We start from the raw sequence: 21,234 nt of genomic DNA, 5'->3' as shown, positions 1-21,234 counted from the left end.
TATATTTTTTCCCCACTTGTAGCTTTCCTAAAACATCCCAATCCCTCTGCAAACCACCATCTGAAACTATCTGAAGAGAGGCCCTTGCAAGAATCAAAAAGCTTTCCTAAAACATCTCAAGCCCTCTGCAAACCACCATCTGAAACCAAGCACTAATTTACTAAGATATGCAGTGGGATATATATCTTTTTGGTGAATATTTTTTTAGTAATTTATATATAATACACACAGACTAAAATTATATTTTTAGTTGACATCAAGTGACAGATGGTGAAAGACTACAATTATACTTGTCTTTTTTAATGTCTATATTGTATTTTATTGTACTGTGTATTATACTATTTTTCTTGTAACACTCTGCATCAGGCCTAAATCAGAAAAATCAATAATCTTATAAATATTGTTCAACAAAATATTAGTTTTATTTTATAATAAAAAAGGAAATGTAAAACAAATTTTAAAAGAATGGACAGTAAAACAGCATATAAATGTACACGACAGGTCAGCCACACACAACAGATTACTATAGGCATTGCATTAAATTATATGCTGCTTTTTATATATTTGTATGTATTGCTGACTATTCTCCAATTATTAATGCAAGTGCACTTCAATACACATCGTTGAACAGGTGTAGGGGATTATGTATAAAGTAAATATATTGTTTTTATTAATTTATGTGTTATTCTGTTTCCATTGTGTTTTACACAAACAGTAGTATGCAGAAGAATGTTAACTTGTCTAATAGTTTTTGTGAAGGCTATATCACATCTCATATGTTGACTTGCATCACTGAGGTTGTCTTAAAGCAGATGTTTTGCCAAGCACCCAGTGGCGTCGGCAGGGGGGTGCCAGAGGGGGCCATGGCCCCTCCTACAGCATGCTGTGCCCCCCGTGTGCCCCCCCCAATTGAAACGGCGTCTTTTTTTTTTTTTTTAATAGACGCAGGGGCGGGCTGGGCAGGGGGACAATTGCCCCCCAGGCCGCCCTGAATGTACATTAAACGGCCGCGGAGCTGCCCATTTAAGTGGCCTATTCGGCCACGCCAGGGCCGTCTTTAATACCCGCAGCATCCACGGTGGGCAGGCCGAACTGGCCGGCACACCGAGATGCCATTGCAGCCGATGTGGCTGTGAGTCCTTAAGCGGCGGTAAGACAAGCTGGCCGCTTTAAATTCATTAAGAGGCCAGCGTGCGTGCACAGTGCCGCCCAGTGTCCTGTTCCGTGTGACTCCGCCCCCTTGAGCGGCACGTCACATCGTCAATGTGATGGGCCGCTCAAGGGGGCGGAGTCACATGGAACAGGACACTGGGCGGCACTGTGCAGGCACGCTGGAGGACATCAGCAGTGAAGGATGCGGCAAAAACGTAAGGCGTAAGTATTAAAAAAAAATTAAAAGTTGGGGTAATAGGAGGAAGGGGGGCTGCATTGGGACAATAATTAAATACAAAATGGGGGTGGCTAGGGGGTATAAGTACACAACAGGGTGGTTGGGACACCACATAAATCAATACACAAAGGTGGGGGGTGGGTGGCTGGCTTCAATATACATGAGTAATTAACAATGCAAAGGGGGGCATCAATACACAAGGGAGGGGGGCTGGCTGGGGACATCACATAAATCAATACACAAGGGTGTTGGGGCATAATGTACAAAGGGGGCTGGCTGGGGGCACAAATCCACACGGGGCAATACACAAGGGGCATAATGTACAAAGGGGGCTGGCTGGGGGCACAAATCCACATGGGGCAAATATGGGAGGAAATACATTAAAACCAAAGGGGGGCTGGCTGGGACATCAATACACAAGGGGGAAAAACAAACAAACAGCAAACCAGTGTGGAAAGCATTTTGGATGTGGGCGTCAGTGTGGCAGAGCCTGTCCTGATGTGTGTGTGTGTGTGTGTTTGGCTGTGTGGCAGAGCCTGTCCTGGTGTGTGTGTGTGTTGATGTGGCAGGGCCTGTTCTGGTGTGTGTTTGGCTGTCTGTGTGGCAGGGCCTGTCCTGGTGTGTGTGTGTGTGTCTGTGTGGCACAGCCTGTCCTGGAGTGTGTGTATGTGTGTGTTTGGCTGTCTGTGTGGCAGGGCCTGTCCTGGTGTGTGTGTGTGTTTGGGTGTCGGTGTGGCAGAGCCTGTTCTGGTGTGTGTGTCTGGATGTCGGTGTGGCAGAGCCTGTCCTGGCGTGTGTGTGTGTTTGGGTGTCGGTGTGGCAGAGCCTGTCCTGGTTTGTCTGTTTGGGTGTCTGTGTGGCAGAGCCTGTCCTGGTGTGTGTGTTTGTGTGTCGGTGTTGCAGAGCCTGTACTGGTGTCAGGGCGGGCTGTTTGGGGACAAAATTGGCTCACGCTGGGCTGTTTGGGGACAAAGTTGGCTCACTCTCGACTGTAATTTGTTAATGTTATCTTGGTGCTGGTCGGGTTCTATGTGGGCAGTGTGGACACCAGGGCTGGTGAGCTGCATCCTGTGAGCTTTGCCTGTAATTTAGGGGGTTTTATCTATACCGTTAATGCTTAGTTGTTATGTGATTTCCAGTTGATCTGTACCTGCATAGCTGGGTTTGTGTGTTATTGTGTTGATCTCTATCTGCTATGCTATGCTTCCATACATTATTTATGTATACCTGCAAATACAGGGTTTGTATTTCTTATTCAGTTGATCTATACATGCACGTGCTGTTTACATGTGTTGTTTATTTGATCTATACCTGAACTACAGGGAGTAAGTAAAAGTGGTCTATGCCTGTAATTTAGGGGGTTTTATCTATACCTTTAATGCAGAGTTTTTATGTGAATTCCAATTCATATATACCTGCAAAGCTGGGTTTTGTGTCATTCTGTGGATCTGTATCTGCTATGTTTTCATGCATTATTTATGTTTACCTCCAAATATAGGATTTGTATGTCTTATTCAATTGATCAATACCTGGAGTGCTGTTTCCATGTGTTGTTTATTTGATCTATACCTTCAGTGCTGAGTTGATATGTGATTTCCAGTTGATCTATACCTGCAATGTTGGGTTTATGTGTTCTGTTGGTTTATACCTGCAATGCTATGTTTCCATACATTATTTATGTATACCTGCAAATACAAGGTTTTTTTGTCTTATTCAGTTGCATGTGCTGTTTCCATGTGTTGAACTACAGGGTGTAAGTAAAAGAGCAGTATGGTTTAGTGAATGAGGGGACAAAGGGATGATTACAGGGGAGAGGCACTCTCAATATCATGGTGCAGTCAGAAGGACTGACTCTCACTGTCTTCCCCTGATCTGCAGTCAGTGTGGCAAATATATTTTTTTGGTGTGGTAACGGAGGGAGTGATTGCATGCAAGGTAGCATTGAGCGGGGCCCAAGGAAATGCTTGGGTAGGGTCCAATTTTTTCACTATAAAATATATTGGCAACAGGGTCTAATATTTATATATATATATTGGCAGCAGGGGCAAATATTTATATTTTTATTGGCAGCAGGGGCAAATATTTATATCTATATTGGCAGCAGGGTTTAATATTTATATATGTTTTGGCAGCAGGGGCTAATATTTATATATATTGGCAGCAGGGTTTAATATTTATATATATATTGGCAGCAGGGGCTTATATTAATGTATATCGGCAGCAGGGTATAATATAAGTACCGTATTTGCTCGATTATAAGACGAGGTTTTCTTCAGAGCAAATGCTTAAAAATCGAGGTCGTCTTCTAATCAGACCTCCGCTGGGGCCAGGCTGCTTACCGGTGCTTTGGTCGTGAGCAGCTTCTCTTCTACCAGCGGCAGGAGAACAGGAAGCTAGAAGAGTGTCACATAACTCTGCCTCACCCCTCCTTCCTCTGGGTGCGGGGCCAGAGAAGTTGCTCGCACAGCCGGGCCCCTGCAGAAGTCTTAGAGTGAGAGATCTGCAGTTCAGGTAAGGGGGTGGGGGAGGGTTTTTGAGCAAGTATGTGTGATAAATGGAATGAGTATTTAAATGTTTGTGAATGAGTGTGTGATAGCATGGATGTGTAAGGGGGGTGGTGGTGGTAGCATGGCATAGGGAGGCTGTACTCACACTCCTATCATCCCCAGGTTCCAGCATGTACTTGGCTGCCTTGGCTTGATAGGAGTGTAATTGCTGTTAGCAGTTATATATATATATACCTCCAGAAATGCCTTTTAACCCCCTATATGCCACTCTGCCCCATGATATGCCTTTTAACCCCCTATATGCCACTCTGGCATTTAGGGGGTTAAAAAGCATATCATGGGGCAGAGTGGCATATAGGAGGGTATAAGACATTTCTGGAGGCAGAGTGGCATATAGAGGGTTAAAAGGCACATCATGGGGCAGACTGGCAAATAGGGGGTATAAGGCATTTCTGGGGGCAGAGTGGTAACCCTGGGGGCAGATGTGCATAACTGGGGGGGCAGGTTGGCAAATAAAAGGAAATAAAAAAATATATATTTTTCTCAATCATAGCTTTTATTAAATATGAAAAAATTGTTTACATGAATTAATATTTACTAGTAAGACGTTTTTTTCCTATAGGGTAGTCTTATATTCAGGCTTTTTGTTTTTTCCTAAATTAATATTTAGATTTTGGGGGGTCGTCTTATAATCAGGGTCGTCTTACAATCGAGCAAATATGGTATATATCCGCAGCAGGGGCTAATATTAATATATATCGGAAGCAGGGTGTAATATTTCTATATATCGGCAGCAGGGTCTAATATTTATATATATATATTGGCAGCAGGGGCTAATATTAAAGAATGAAAAATAACTGCCAGTTCACCAGTTCAGCTGTTATTTTGAAATCATATTTCAATCACTTCAAAGAGATAAGTACATATGATGTAGTTAAAAATTCACGTCTAACGCATATATATATATATAGAGAGAGAGAGAGAGAGAGAGAGAGAGAGTATATGTACCGTTTTATAATTGGCCCCCCTACTTTGGTCCCTGGCCCCCCATGTGCCCCCCCTAAATATGAAAGCTGGAGACGCCACTGCAAGCACCCACTACTTATGCATATTCGCCCACCAAAAGGTCCATCTTCTTTTTCAGCAGGGTGACTGCTGCCCCCCCCCCCTGACCTGCCTTTCTAGTCAGTCTAGGACAAAATACTTTGCATGCACTTGTGTTAGATGTGAAATATTCTGTCATTCTATCACAATACGTGATTTATTATTTGATATGTATGCTGCTTATTCTAAACTGTTTGTACCAATACATTGCTAAGTTATTTGGAGTTCATTCTGCTGTTTTTTTAGAACCAATTTTCTACCAATATAGCAATATATTATTGGAGCATATGCAGATTTGAAATAATGATGCTCTAGTTGGCTGGCATAAATGAGAGCTGACAATGGTGATGATAATACCTTAATGTCCATGTCTATTGTGTCTGTGATTCATTGTTGTTGGTTGCCTGTCCAGAAAGGTTGGAGAATTATTTTGACTGGAGCCACACCTTTCTTATTTATTGGCGATCAAAAATTGCTACTGTTTACTGTTTTTCTGCTTTAGCAGAGTTTTTTTACCAAGCTCAGTTCTTGACCAAGAATCTTTATTTCTTAGAGCATTCTGAGGCAGCTGAGCACAGTCTTCCCCTGATGAGGGATCATTTCAAAACTCTAGAATCTCCTATGCATTTTAAATATGTCTTTATGGCCAAATTGTTCAATGGGGAGCAATGCCTCTAACGAAATTGTATTGTATCACTGTATTTGCAATTTATATTATGATATTCTATTTGTCATTGAGTGGATTCCAGAGTGCCACATGCTATCCCTCTTGGGCCAACTTTGTACCATGTGCATAGCTGGCACTCTATGAGTTAAGAGCCCAATAGGCAACTAATATGGTATAACAAAGCTATATATATATACACACAAGTTGTTTTTCACATTCATCACTCCAGGCCTCAAGAGCCAATTCAACTAAAACATTTACTATAAAAATAAATTACTACTGACAACTTTAAAACACAATGTACCATTTTCAAAACCTTGACAGTTATTGCAATGTTTCTCTAACTGACACCAGTAAACAAAGCCTGAGTGTGTTTCTTAATTAGGCTGCTATGGCTCTATATTCCTGAATTATTTCTGAAGATTTAATTAACATGGAATGCAAAGATTACTTCTTACCAACTAAAACATCAAAAAGGTGTGTTCTCTTTATTCTCTGAAACCCAATTGCAGCACGTAATCTTCAGTATAGTTTCAATTGGTCATTGCACAAAACCACATAGTCCAATAGGCCACTATTAATAGCCTATTGGACTATTAAATCTTAGCGTGCCAGCTACATATGTGTGTGGGGATGGGGAATTGAAGCGCCAGCATGCTCACTATTGTGAGATCAATTTGCTTGCATGTTGGAAAAACATAATCCTTGCTTCCAACTGGTTCACTGATAAGAGCTTTTTTTAAAAAAATATACCCTTTGTTTTAACATTTGCTGTATTTTTCGCATTTACTCCCCCACACAAATCAGATTTTATTTTTCATTGGATTTCATTACTTTGATCATATTATCATATTAAGAAAAAAAATATATGATGAAAACTTGTTTTAAAACTAGACACCCTAGGTTATTTCAAATGGCTGCTTTCCATGTACTAATTATACCACAATTCTTTGTCAATGTTTGTGTTAACAATTGTTTTGTGTTTTTATCACACACATTTTACTTCAGGTATGAATCTACAGGTCTTAGTATATGTCACTGCCAAACAGCACCCCAATATGTGTTCAGCAACATCTCCTGGGTACAATGATACCACCCATGCAGGTTGTGTGGGGGGCTAAAAGACAATATTTGGGAGGTGCACATTTAAGAATTTTGTCATCTGGTCATCCTGCACTCATGTCCTATTTGGGACATCTTTGAAGCCAGCCAACTCAATTTATCCCCATTAAACCAGGATATTTCAAATATATGTGAAGATACAGCACCAATTTTAGGACTTGCTCAAAAAATGTAACTTCTTTTTTTATTTTATATTTTATTTTTTACACTGGTTTGACTTTTTTTGTTTCCTTAGAACTGAATGGTTCCCCTTATGATGTCATGGTAACATGACTGGAGCATATTTAAAAAAAAATAATTATTGTTCACATTGTGATTAGAAATCTGGGTTCCATTGACCTGCATGGTTGATTGCAGTGCCTGTGACAGACCTAATGACAGACATGCCTCTCACTATTGCACATGTAATCGTTCTCCCGAGCGATCACACTTTGCCCAGAAGCTTTTATTTGTGTTTTTTGTGTTGCTGAATGCCTCCACATGGAGGCATTTCAGTGACACCGGCTGAGCTTAGGAGAATAAGATAACTCAAGGCACGGAAACCAGTGAGGCACTCAGGACAAGGTTATAACAAGGAATAACACACAGAGACTAAGGAAAGCTCTACAAGGAGAGTGAAGATATGTACTACAAGGGCTACAAGGAAAGTGAGGATATGTACATAAGGGTAAGGAAGTGCACACCCAGCAATTAAAACTGTGCTACTCGGAACTACATGCCAGCGGTGGTCATGAATGTATTTGGAATTCCTGCTATGATTTATTTTAAACTCTGGTATATATATATATATATTGTGATTGTCTCTTTTTATAATTTTTCCGTATTTGTAGATATAACTTTTTATAGTATCCAATTGTCACTTACCAGCTGTTACCAAGGATATGTATTCTATCACTCATAAAAACTTAATGCATACTTTTATTCCTTTTTTCTTTTGTGAAATGTGTTTTAACCTTTGCCACTGAACATGACAATAAAGGGATAAGGGAGATATGCATCACAATTCAGACATTTTGGAGTTTGTATTAACAGTTAAACAAAAGCACAAATATATATACAGCATATTATTCAAAACTATTTGATCAGCATTTGCCTTTTGCTTTATATTCATAAGTTAACCCACACAACCCAAAAAAAGAACAAATCCTGGCTGGGATTTGTGCAACTTTTGAACTACAGATAGGTATTATTGAGGGACATTGCACAAAAATCATGACAATTATTACACTATGTAAAATAAACCAGTTTTTTTATTTAATACATACCTGACGTTTCTTTTTTTTATAAAATGTAGCTTAAAGAACTATTCGTTTGAAGGTGCAAATGCATGGGAGGATAATTAAAATCAACAATTCTTGCTGCATTTGCCATTGTATGAGTGCTACTTAATGCCCACAAATGTATGCCAGCTCTGTAATGCGGATCATTACCCTGACACCTATATCCTGCATGACATCAACTTTATTAATTTTGATAATATTGATAACAAAGAAAAACAATAGAAGGAAAAGAATAAGTAAAACTCAACAATCTGTCAGGAGAAGGAAAGTGTCAGTTCCTCTACTAGCCTAACCTCTTCCACCACCATCCATGGATTACACAAGTGGATCAACTCCTTCCTCCAGTAAAGATGGATCAAACTTTCAGTGGCATTTAGTAGATGTTGGAAAGCGTAACACTTATATTGCCGGCAGACAGAGTGTTATAGAGAAGCATAGAATCTGGGGTAAGGAGAGGATGTCCGGTGTACCTGTCTCCAAAAGCGGACACTCCCACCAACCTCCCTTCCACAGTTCTAACAGCGGGGATATGATCCCAGGAACATCCTGCTAAGTCTGCTAGGGGTGCTGTACCATAAGGCCAATACTTTATAGGACTTTTCCTGAATTCTAGTGCTTGGGCATGTATGTGTCAGGGTACACATCTTGGTCCACGAAAATGTTGGGCCTAATGTATCCTTTCATTTGCCCATGAAGTGACTGTAGGATCGGCATAAGTTTATGCCAGGTTATGTCTACGGATATGCGGATGAAGACAGAAGATAAAAGAGAGAAGATGAAAGAGAAAATATAGAAGAGGAAGAACAAAAAGATGTGGACAAGAAGCAGAAGCTGTCAGCAGAGAAAGGAATCAGAGACTGGATAAGAATTAGTGTGTAGTGTGAGTGTGAAAGGTTCTGTGAATTTCAGATAAATATTCTGAGCTTTTTGCTTTGTTTTTGTCTGTTTCATGTGAGATCTGGCCTCATTTTCGTAGCTTCGTACGAATTACAAAATCCACAAGTCTATTAAGTAGTCATAATCTTTTAATTTTTTTCTAGAGTGGGAGACTGCTGAATGGGACACCACAAGGAGCAGGTCATCTGCGTACGCTTATACACCCCTATTTGTGGCTCTGGGGGCAAATAGGGGGTTAAAAGGCATATCTGGGAAACAGAGTGGCATATATACCCCTATATGCCACTCTGCCTCCAGAAATCTCTTATACCCCCATATGCCACTCCTACCCCCCCCGACTTACCAGTGCATCCCTAAACTTGTCCCCTGTGCTTCAGATTCCCTGGTGTCTAGTGAAGGCCGCCTGAATGAGGTCTGCCCAATCCGCGTAGACAACCTCCGCTGCTGCTGGTCGGTACTTCTGCCCGGGCTTCTATGACTGAGCACCTGAAGGTCATGTCACGCCAGTGCTCTGTCATAGAAGCCTCAGCGGAAGTGCCGGCAGCAGCTGAGGTTGTCCGTGTGCATCCCGCAAATGTTCACCAGCTGCCAGAGAGGAGGATCCAGGTCTCCTGCAGTGCTGCGGGGGATCCTCCTCTCTGGAAGCCGATGAACAGCTGCAGGATGTGCACAACCTCCGCTACTGCCAGCATTTCGGCCGGGGCTTCTATGACTGAGCACCGGAAGGTCATGTGATGCTGGCGCTCTATCATAGAAGCCCGGGCAGAAGTGCCAGCAGCAGCAGAGGTTGTCTGTGCGCATCCACCATGCCAGAGAGGAGGATCCAGGTTCCCTGCAGCTCTGCGGGGGATCTGGAACTTAGTCTTGTAGTCAGACCGCTATTTGAGGTCTGATTAGAAGACGACCACGAATATAAGACGAGGGATATTTTTCAGAGCATTTGAGCAAATACAGTAATTTAATCTGTGTGTAAGTATGTTACTGTGAGTGTGTTACTGTGTGTAAGTGTGTTACTGTGTTTCCAGTTTGTGGAGGCATATATACACACATACATATAAAACTGAAAAAAACATTATATATAATTATAAAATAACTCTAGAGATTATTTTTCATTGTACTAACTCACTGCTTAACTGTAAAATTTTTGTTTATTTAACCGCTGATCACCCATTGAAGTTATTAAAAACTGCCTCTTTAAAAATGACTATAAATTAAATATGTTTTTCCTATAAACTGAGATTTCATGTCAAGTTGACATGACTAACATTTTTCTAACTGAGTAAGGTAAATGTCATGAAATAAATAGTGCATTTGTAAGCTTGATGAATGATTCATCTTTACCCTAAAAGTATATCTGTTAAAATTTAAATCAGCAACTCTATTAAAATGTTGCATGCTCAGCAAAGACTTACAGTATACATTCCAAGTAATCAGCATTAAATATACAATCTTACTTTTTTGGTTTTTAAATATGGCATATACAATGCATCCGACAAATGTGTTCACCTTAACTGCATTGAGGAATAAGTGGTGTTGTGAACAAATTAAGAAGCACAATGAACTGTGAAATCATAATTACAGTAGATGGATCAATGCGGTGTGGATAAAGGGAAGACTAAATAACTAAATAATGCACAATTGGGAAATGTTTGACCAGGAGTCCTCAGGTAAAGAGCTGCTTCCCCGGGTCACCTTCCTCATTCTCTAAGCAAGGATGCCCATCCCTGTCCACTTTAACTCATGCTCCTAGCTAATTATCTTGAACTAGCCCCACATCCATCCATGACTAACCCCACTCCTTACATTGTCACCCCCACATCTTAACAAACCCCACCTCCACACATGATTGACTCCTCCTCCACATGAAGCCATTACCTCAGATAAGGGGAATGCTCTGTGTGGACTATGTACTATGGGTAAAAAAACTAGCGTGTTTAAAAAGAAAGCATCATGTGGGGGGGGGAACAGAAATTTATAATGTGACAGGGCTGTTTTCTTATTAAACAGGATATTCATTTAAGTCGCGGCATGCACAGTCCGCCACAAGTTGTACCGGTCGGCCATCTTAATTGTGTCGTTTATTTTCTTGATCGGCCATTTTGGATATGGTGTGCACATGCACAGTGGATCGGGAACGGTGCTGGTCGGCCATCTTGGTTGTGGCTCAGCATGAAGCAGAGCCTATCATCTGACGGCGGTGGAGTCTCAGAGGAGCAGCTATGTCCTAGCAGCGGAAGGTAGGTGGGTGACATGGGTGACATAAATGCCTGAATCATTCCCTGCATGTACATATTTTTCAAAAGTAGACAACCCAGTAGTAGTCATTTTACTACCAATCTTTCCCAAAGGGCTAAACATTTTTGGTGATTTTTCCACACAGATTGCTATTCAGGTATACATTTACTAATAATTTAAAGGTTACTGAGAAAAAAACACCCCAATATGTGTGCAGCAACATCTCCTGAGTACAGTGATAACACTCATTTGCCAGTGTGTTTAGGCACTAAAAGACCACATTTGGGACATGGTCATTGCAGTTTTTCAACTTGGAATTTTAAAATCTGGCTGTCCTGTGCCCATATCCTAATTGAGCATAGAATATATCCTGTTTGAGCATAGAAAATGATCGTTGTTTGCTTTGTAAGAGCAGTTAACCCTGTGATGTGCCAGGGTTTGCCACAAACTGTATGATTTTCGGTGAAGCACATCAATTGTCGTCAAGGGTTAAAAATCATTGAGAACTATGTAAGTACTGTGACAGAATGTAGGATGTTTGTGCAGATTGTGTGTATTTAGGACTCAGGATGCTGCAGTTTTAACCTGGGTAGTGGGAAAATAAAGCCCTGGGGAGAACATGGTGCAGCTGTAAGTCCAATAATTTTGGATCCCTGGTGTGAAGTATCCAAAATAACAAGGTGGGGGAGCTCTCCATTCCACTACCTGAGTGTCTACTCCAAAACGAGAGTGTGAACTCTAAAATGCAGGCCAGATTTTTCCCTGGGACTGACTTTCCATTTGAGGGAAATTGAGTGGGTGCACTTGTGTCCTGTTAGCACAGGTATACAAATCTGGCTAAGGCTGGGGGGGATGATTATTTTCTCCATCAAAGCCGAGGGACAAATTACAGGATTATACTACAAAGTGTTTGTTAGTTCTCAGAGGACAACAGAGTTTGATGCCTAAGTGGTTTTCCTAACTATGGAACCCTGTGCAGTTGAACAACGGTCATAGACAAAACCCCATTCAGTAAGGGTGGTTTGTGACAGTACCCATCATAAAGATTATTGTTAATGACTCACCAGTTGGGCTATCCAAATGGTCCCATTGCAAGCCCACCTGGGAACCTTAACTTCTCATGACCCGTGCATTTCTATTACAGACTGCAAGCTATTAATTTAGTAAATGAACAGGTTATAGTTAAATATTTAATGAAATGAATAATGTTTTCTAGCCCTACTTTTGTATTTGTTTGCAATGTAATTATTAGACTTGTGTATTCGTCTCCGGGGGCGAACATGAAAACGAACACGAAGAGTGCGTTTTCGTGTTCGTTACGAAGACATGAAGAAGAGAAGACAGTGCAGGTAAAACGTAGGCGAAGACGAAGACTCACACACGAAGAATCTTCGCCTTCGTCTACTATTCTCCCCGGTCCCTTCCCCATCTAACTTACCTTATCTTCACAGCATCGCGGGAGTTGACTGAAGTGGAAATCCGCAGGTTCGTCGTCAGGGGTTACAGGGCAGTGTGAGTGAGCCTATTGGTCACCTGCAGGGTCTTCCTCTGGCATCAACCAATTGGTTGATGCCAGAGGAAGACCCTGCAGGTGACCAATAGGGCTCACTCGCACGGCCTTTTTAACTCCTGATTTCCGCTCCCGTTAACCCCTGCGATGCTGCGTTGGATAACAGGAGCAGAAATCCGTAGGGTAAAGGGCTGTGCAAGCGACCAATAGGCTCACTCGCACGGCCCTTTACCACTAGTTGCTAGGCAGAAAAAAAAAATCAACCTGGGACCCTGCTGCAACAGTTAAAAGTCCGTGCCAGCGACCAACAAAGTCGCTGGTACGGACATTTAACTGACACAGCAGGGACACCAGTGGTCTCCCCGCTGTGTCAGTTAAATGTCAGTGCCAGCGACCAACAAAGTCGCCGGTACGGACATTTAACTTAGCATAAATAACTTACTATAACTTCGGACACAATGCTGCCCTCTGTTGGTTTTACATTAAGTAGCATATGCTTGAAATCCAAAGTTATTATGCTACTCAGTGTAAAACCAACAGAGGGCAGCATTCTGTCCGAAGATATATTAGCCATATGTGGCAGTGTGTTCATTTTCATTTATTAATTATTTAAATAAAATATATCCCCATGATCTGCTGGTCTCCCCGCTGCAACAGTTAAATGTCCGCACTCGCGGACATTAATTCTGTCGAACTTGAAAACTCTTTTTTTCTATTTATTTTGGGGGTTTTTTGTATTAAACTGTTAGACGAAAGCATCATGGGAATGTATTTTATTTGAATAAATGCAAATGAGCTCACTGCCACAGATGGCTAATATATGTTCGGACAGAATGCTGCCCTCTGTTGGTTTTACATTAAGTTGCATAATAACTTTGGATTTCTTTCAAGCATATGGAACAATGCTACTTAATGTAAAACCAACAGAGGGCAGCATTCTGTCTGAACATATATTAGCCATATATGTTCGGACAGAATGCTGCCCTCTGTTGGTTTTACATTAAGTAGCATTGTTCCATATGCTTGAAATCCAGTTATTTATTATGCTACTTAATGTAAAACCAACAGAGGGCAGCATTCTGTCCGAAGACATATGGCTAATTTATGTTCGGACAGAATGCTGCCCTCTGTTGGTTTTACATTAAGTAGCATTGTTCCATATGCTTGAAAGAAATCCAGTTATTATGCTACTTAATGTAAAACCAACAGAGGGCAGCATTCTGTCCGAACATATATTAGCCATATGTGGCAGTGTGCTCATTTGCATTTATTCAAATAAAATACATTCCCATGATCCTTTCGTGTAATGGTTTAATACAAAAAAAACCCCAAAATAAATAGAAAAAAAGAGTTTGCAAGTTCGACAGAATTAATGTCTGCGAGTGCGGACATTTAACTGTTGCAGCGGTGAGACCAGCGGATCATGGGGATATATTTTATTTAAATAATTAATAGATGAAAATGAACACACTGCCACATATGGCTAATATATCTTCGGACAGAATGCTGCCCTCTGTTGGTTTTACTCTGAGTAGCACAATATTCTGCCCGAGAATATATTAGCTATATATGGTAGTGAGCTCATTGGTCCCCAGCAGGAGGCCCCCTGCTGGCGACCAATAGAGTTGCAGCAGAGCTGCTGCGGTACGCGTTAACCCCGTATTAACCCCTTAACCGGAAAAAACGAAGAAAAAACGAATATTCGCCCGAAGAGAAGACAGGAACGGGCGAATATTCGCGGAATACGAAGATTTTTTTTTTGACGAAGACGAGCACGAAGACGAAGACGAAGAGCCCCCTGGTGCCCAAGTCTAGTAATTATATCTCTACATTTTGATATAAATATCAGATACAATGTTATGTGTGTTCAGATATTGGACCTGTGGTGTAATGCTGGTATCTTGGGTGTATGCTATTCCTGATCATTAGCTAGAAGGAACCTAAAATCTTGTAGAATCTCATAAGCATTACATTTGTCACGGGGACACAGCTTGCTTTACAGCTCACTTATCATCAATATATGCATCAATTAAGGTCTAAAAAATAAAGATATAGTATCTCTTGCTTACTTGTATTGAAATCCATATAATCTAGTAGTAATTTTTTATGTACTGCATTAAGAGTACAAAAAACAATCCACATTTGTGGTTTTAGTTGCTTACAAGATAACAATAAAAACATAGCAAATTCACATCCAAATTGTTTTAAGATTTGTATGTTACTGCTTTATTCAGACTCTCAATATTGTGGGTATAAATGCAACATGTCTCTGTTACTGCAATGCAGCGTGCATATGTTTTTGTTTTAGAAGGCTTGGTATGAAGGTTATGTTGTTTAGGATGAGTATCTTGTATTATGAGAAACCCAGAGCCATAGAAACACTCTGTTGTGCCCCCAAAGGCACCATTACCAACTGAGAGTCACTAAAGCACCACATGGGCTCCAGACAGTAAGTCTTTTTAAGATTTACATACTAAAGTGAAGCTTAATGCTACCATTAAGTGTGTGCCTACCAGATGGTTAAGCTTGACACAATATAAAAGCTTTTTTATTCTGACATCTTTTTAATCTATGTATTGAATTAACTTTGTTACTCTGATACACAATATAGGTTTGACAAAGCATAGCTACAACACAAAAATTATAAAGATTCTAAGGTTTGTGAATGCAAAGAACAAAATGTATGCAGAATCTTATGAATTTGTAAGGAGGACACCACAAAAAATTGAAAGGACTGCATTAAAATGTACCGTATTTGCTCGATTATAAGACGACCCCCCCAAAATCTGAATATGAATTTAGGAAAAAAGAAAGCCTGAATATAAGACTACCGTATAGGAAAAAAGTTAAGTTTAATTCATGTAAACTATGTTTTCAAATGTATGTGATATGATTGAGAAAAATATTTTTTGCTTTTATTTCCTTTTATTTGCCAACCTGCCCCCCAGTTATGCACATCTGCCCCCAGGCTTGCCACTCTGCCCCCAGAAATGCCTTTTAACCCTCTATATGCAACTCTGCCCAATGATATACCTTTTAACCCTCTATATGCCACTCTGCCCCATGATATGCCTTATATCCCTATATGCCACTCTGGTGGGTTCCTGTTCTCCTGGCCTGTACAAGAGACGCTGCTCGCACACTGTGTGACCAAAGCACCGGTAAGCAGCCTGGCCCTATTTGAGGTCTGATTAGAAGACAACCTCGATTATAAGACGAGGGGTATTTTTCAGAGCATTTGCTCTGAAAAAAAACCTTGTCTTATAATCGAGCAAATACGGTATATGGTGGCCTAAGTGTCCCTTTATAGACGCAGGGAAAGCAAACACTGTTTCCTTCATTAACAAAAGAAAACATTTACATTGTTCCCTTATAATGACAGCATAAAAATTTTAACTTCTAAATTAATCATTTGCAAGTACATGCAAGTCATTGACTTTAAATTTGGCAAGTTTCAAGCGCCATAGAAACAAATATTTTTTTTAAAAAGTGGGGTCCCTAGGGCTACCTTTTAACAAAGGAAGGGGAGGACAATTGCCCTACTCTGTACACATTGGGGTTATAAAATAGACTTTGTAATTCTAGATCCCAATTATACTCTACAAGTCCTATCCATCTCTAAAGGTGATTACGGGTTTATTATTATTATTATTTATTGTTTTATATAGCGCTTTACAATGGGTGTTTGTTTATGCAACTGCCTCACCACTTCTGCTGTGCTGGATGGGGCTAATAACAGATATCCCTCAAGGTTTTTTAAAGGTAGCATGGGAGGTCTATCCTGCTAAAGTTCTAAACTTATTCAAATTCTAGGTATTTATAATTGTCCTATTGATATCAATTATTACTAGAATCTCGCTGACCTTCAACGATCACAAATTGTCTGTTGGTGTGTGCATGTGTGGGATGGGTAATGAAAAACTTATAACATCGTTTTTAAACTCAAATGGTTAAAATCCATTTTGATAGGATGCTCTTAAAACACTTAATTGGGTATCTTACTCTGCAAAGTAACACTTGAAATTTAAATAATTGCATCTCATGGTGTGAAAGCTTTCTTGATAAACCATGCAACATTCAAATTCAGCCTCACTTTGCATTAAGAATTAGAGCTCTGGTGAAGTATTTATGATGATTGACAAAATTGTGTGGATTTATCATTCTTTTCCTAAACTGAGAAATTCAGGATTTTAGCCAATATACCAATTAAATAAAATAAAATAAATATTACAGTAAAATGAAATCGTGTTGTATGTTATACATTTTAATATAAGCAGCATCTGAAATATAGGTTCAGAATAATGATTAAAACCTATTAAAACACAAATGTACATGCACTTTAACGTATTTAAGCCATTTAACGCCATTAATCTCAATTGTTATTTTTAAATTTTAAAATTATCTGATTTGATAATTCTTTAGTGAAAGTAGGTTTCTCATTTCTAATTCTCTGAATTACACCTATAGTAAAAATTAAAACTGGCTGTTATTTATTCACTGTGTTTCAGCTTAGCTGATGTTCTTTTAGAACAAAAGGTTGTTGCCATGGAAAACATTATAGGATTGGTTAAACATATACTATTAAAATAACATTTGTACATATGCACCAAAAATACTAGTTGCCTGTAAGTAGATCTAAGTGCATGTGGCTTTAACTTTTGTGAGTGGTAATTCACATGTCCTCATCTGTAATTTACAAAATTGAGTGTTAAAAGATTTAAAAATGAAATAAAAGAAAAAAATGTTTTCTGGTCTCTCACTCAAAGGGGGGCCAAAGAGCACACCTACCATTCCTGTACAGATATCTATGATCAAAATATGCAAAATCAATATTTTAGAAAATATGAAAAATTATGGTGCTATTTGTTTTATGTTTGATCCAAAGTTCTTGTAGATTACTAGGGCTGCAACTAACTTATTTTCATAATCGATAGATTTTTTCAATTAATCGGATAAAAAAACAATATGCAGATAAAATGGCCACCAAAATCCTTAGCACCAGGCCCATGATGTTCTTAATCTGGCCGTGCCCTCCAGTGTACATCAGCCATCTTAAATCCAGCTTGTACCTACAGTGTGCTCCAGCCTTGTGCAGTTTTATTTGGATAAACGTGTTTTAAATGGTTTGTGGACAGACTTTGTTTTACTGTTTAAGTAATTTAGTATTGATAGAATGGCATATAAAAGTTGATCAAAAAAACTTTTCCACTGCTTTTTTCATTATCGCCAAATTAACCCTGTATTAAAATGCATTATAAAGCTAAAAGGCCCACACTCATACATTTCTGATGAAGTGGCCCACTGCAGAGAAAACTTGGACACCCCTGTCTTAGGTATAAACACACCTTACAAAATATATGTAAGAATCAAACCTACCTGTGTCTGCTGTCCTTCCTGCATTAACCCCTGGCACCCTGTGTTACCTGTCTTGGAATTCTACCTGCAGTTTACCTGTACAAGTGTCTGGCTATTCCTCAGAGGAATACCTAAAAGCCCATGATATACTTGAGCCCACTCTGTTGGGATAATTCAAGTTCCTGTCCACTTATCAGGGTGCTCAGTCACCTGTGGACTGTGCTCATATGGTAAAATCGGATGTGGCAGTAGGGCATAGAATAACATATCACCACTCAATACAGGAATTTAAAATGTAAGCACTTAAGCACCTCTAACCTGACCTGGAGTTGTTAGCCTTTAAGACACTTTCTTGTTTTCTGGAGGCCTCAGCATTTGTGACTGTACACACAAACCCACATAACATGGAGGGAAAGGAAAGAGAGGGCAGTAAAGCAAGTGAAGAAGAAGGAGGCTACACAACCAGTCAAAGCACACTCTTTGTGGAGACCGGAGGATATGAGTGCACTGGATTAATCAAGTAATATACATACCTTCTGTAAAGGCAGTTTATCTCTGCTAGTGTCTGACAGTCACTCACATTAAGCTATGTTTGCTGTTAATAAAACACAGTTAATGCAGAAAGATAAAATCTGCAATTGGCAGGTTAGTAAATTCAGTCCATTGTGTCAATAGATTACACCAATGTTTAATTCACAGTGACATCTGGTGGCCACACAAATGGCACCTTTTAAGCCTTGCAGATACTTGCAAGATCTATGGTATTGTATAGTGTAGTATGAATCAGACTGAATCACAAGTAGGCTCCCATTCCCTAGGCTAGCAGCTTGCTTATCTTTGTTCTTTTTGGCTATGATCTGTCTTGTGTCATAGGCTGGCAGTTTGCATTAATTTATACAGCACCAGCAGATTCAGTAAAATAATTTAAAATCACACACAATAACAAACTGGTGCAATAAGACTAGAGGTCCCTAGAGGCTTTTGCGAGGTTACAATCTAGACTGGGGTAGTTGTGGTTAATCTTTACCACCCTAGCTATTGTAAACAAAAATGTTCATATTGTGCAAGTACATACTGGTCTGATAGCTACTACTACTATGGTCACATACTGTAATTTCTCCTATTATTGGGTAACTAACATTTGCCTTCCACCAAAAAACCCTTTTCATGAGCCAACAAAGTTAGGCAATAGGGAGGTAAGGAGGTTTTGCAGTGGGAGAAAGGAAAGGTGGGGCGAATATTCAGCATTTTGCCTTTTCTCAACCTTCTGCCTTTTTCTTTGTCCTCTTTTCCCTGTGTCTTCTTTCTTCGTCCGCTGCTTCAACCATGTCTTCTTTCTCTGCGGTATTCATTTGCTTCTTAGTGAACCTGGCCTCCCGGAGCTTTGGGCCACACCAAGATCATCTATTAAGACATTACATAAAAAAAAAAAAACTTAAACGTTTTTCCGTTTGGAGAATTTCTTACAAACAAGAACTCTCTACCTTCTATTCAATTTTTGTTCTTCAATCCAGTTGCAAGTAATATTGCCTAATACTGTTTCTTTTTTATGTGGAACTGTATCAAATGCTTTCACAAAAGCTATATAGATCACATCTACTGATTTTTCTCACACCTTTATGAAATTTAGGTAGACAAAATATATATTCCACAGACAAGAACTTTAAAACCTTTCAAATAATTTCACAACCACAGATGTCAAGGTTACAGGTCTGTAAGGGAATTATTATTATTTCCTTTTTTATTCAGGGGAGGAAAGAGGTTTGGATTGGGGGCAGCTGTCATGCCATAATTCCTGATGGATGCATGATAGCAAGGGTAAGAATTTTTAACCAGCATGCTAACCTGCTGATTTCATAATAGATTAGCTGGCAGCATTCTGGTCCTTATTAGATATTTTCTAGCATTATTGTTTATTGTGGTACCAAGCAGCCATATTGGCAGCCTGCTCCATGGAACCAGTCATTACCTTTAGGCATACTATCTTTACATCTAACATTAATGATGGTGAGTGACGACAAATAAAATTTCCAAATTAAAAAGGCCCTTCAAATTTTGTCCAAATTGAAAGGGGCAGGAAACAAAATTCATTCACGAATGGACAAAAAATGAAAAAAAATGTGTCCAAATCAGTTTGGAGGCAATAATGGCATCTATTGTATATGGTTGAGGGGCATCATAGGGTATTTTATTAACTTTTAACCCCCACAAGGAAGAGGCGATAGCCAGTCTTGGTAAATAGAAGGTCCTGGGGACTACTGTTTCTTTCTTTATTCTGCTTAATCAAACTTGGCATTAAGTAGGCTAAGCAATGGACACAATGGCATAAATGGCCTCCCACTAAGGACAGACATGCAAGTTAAAGAGCTTTTTGTTTATAGACAGTGCCCATAGTGCTTCACTGCAGAGGAGACATCGCTGCAAATATTGTGTAGAGAGGAAGTTCCTGTCCTACTACTCAGTTTTGAATGGATCTTTTTGAAAAAAAAAGTGTAATTGAATAAGTCTGGCACTCAGTGCATTGTGTTTGTGGTCCACTATGAAAACATGATCCTGAGGAAGGAAAAGGACAGTGTCTAAGGCTATTATTGGCTAGTTCTCAGCATACTTAAAAACACTGACTGTCTAATCTTTAGCCCCCTCTCCTACACCGTCAGCATCCTTGCACTTTTGTTGTAACCATTTTATCCTGCCCCACTTTTCTCCCATCACAAGGTATTACTCCGGTTGCAATCCCACATTTCTCAAGATTCACATGAGCTTAAAAAATAAGAAATATACCTTATGGATTGGAAGAACTATTTATAGGCCATGTACCATACTCACTAGTTAAGGGAAATAGGCAGACATGCCTTCGCTACTGGACTCCAGCATCACCATGCAAAAGAAACATAAAAAAATTGACAAAATGAGAAATGTGGAAAAATTTAAAACAGTGACATTTTCAACCAGCATAAAGCTCTCCTGCAACATTTCACTTGAACAAAATGCTAGCTGAGCTATTCTGGCCTCTTGACTTATGAAATTATGGGTTGCAGGTAGCCAACCCTCCCCCTTTTCTTACCCTTTTCTTTCCTCTTTTAATTCTCTTATCACCATCTCAACCAATACATGAGACCTCAGGTTGTTATGCCAGTACTCTTAGATGAATTGTGATTGTATGCAAT

This window comes from Sceloporus occidentalis, unplaced genomic scaffold (assembly GCF_023333645.1).
Source record: "Sceloporus occidentalis isolate IW3139 unplaced genomic scaffold, rSceOcc1.0.p SCAF_18, whole genome shotgun sequence".
In the NCBI taxonomy this organism is placed as follows: domain Eukaryota; kingdom Metazoa; phylum Chordata; class Lepidosauria; order Squamata; family Phrynosomatidae; genus Sceloporus; species Sceloporus occidentalis.
The sequence above is the reverse complement of the archived record's forward strand: the minus strand, read 5'-3'. Positions refer to the sequence as shown.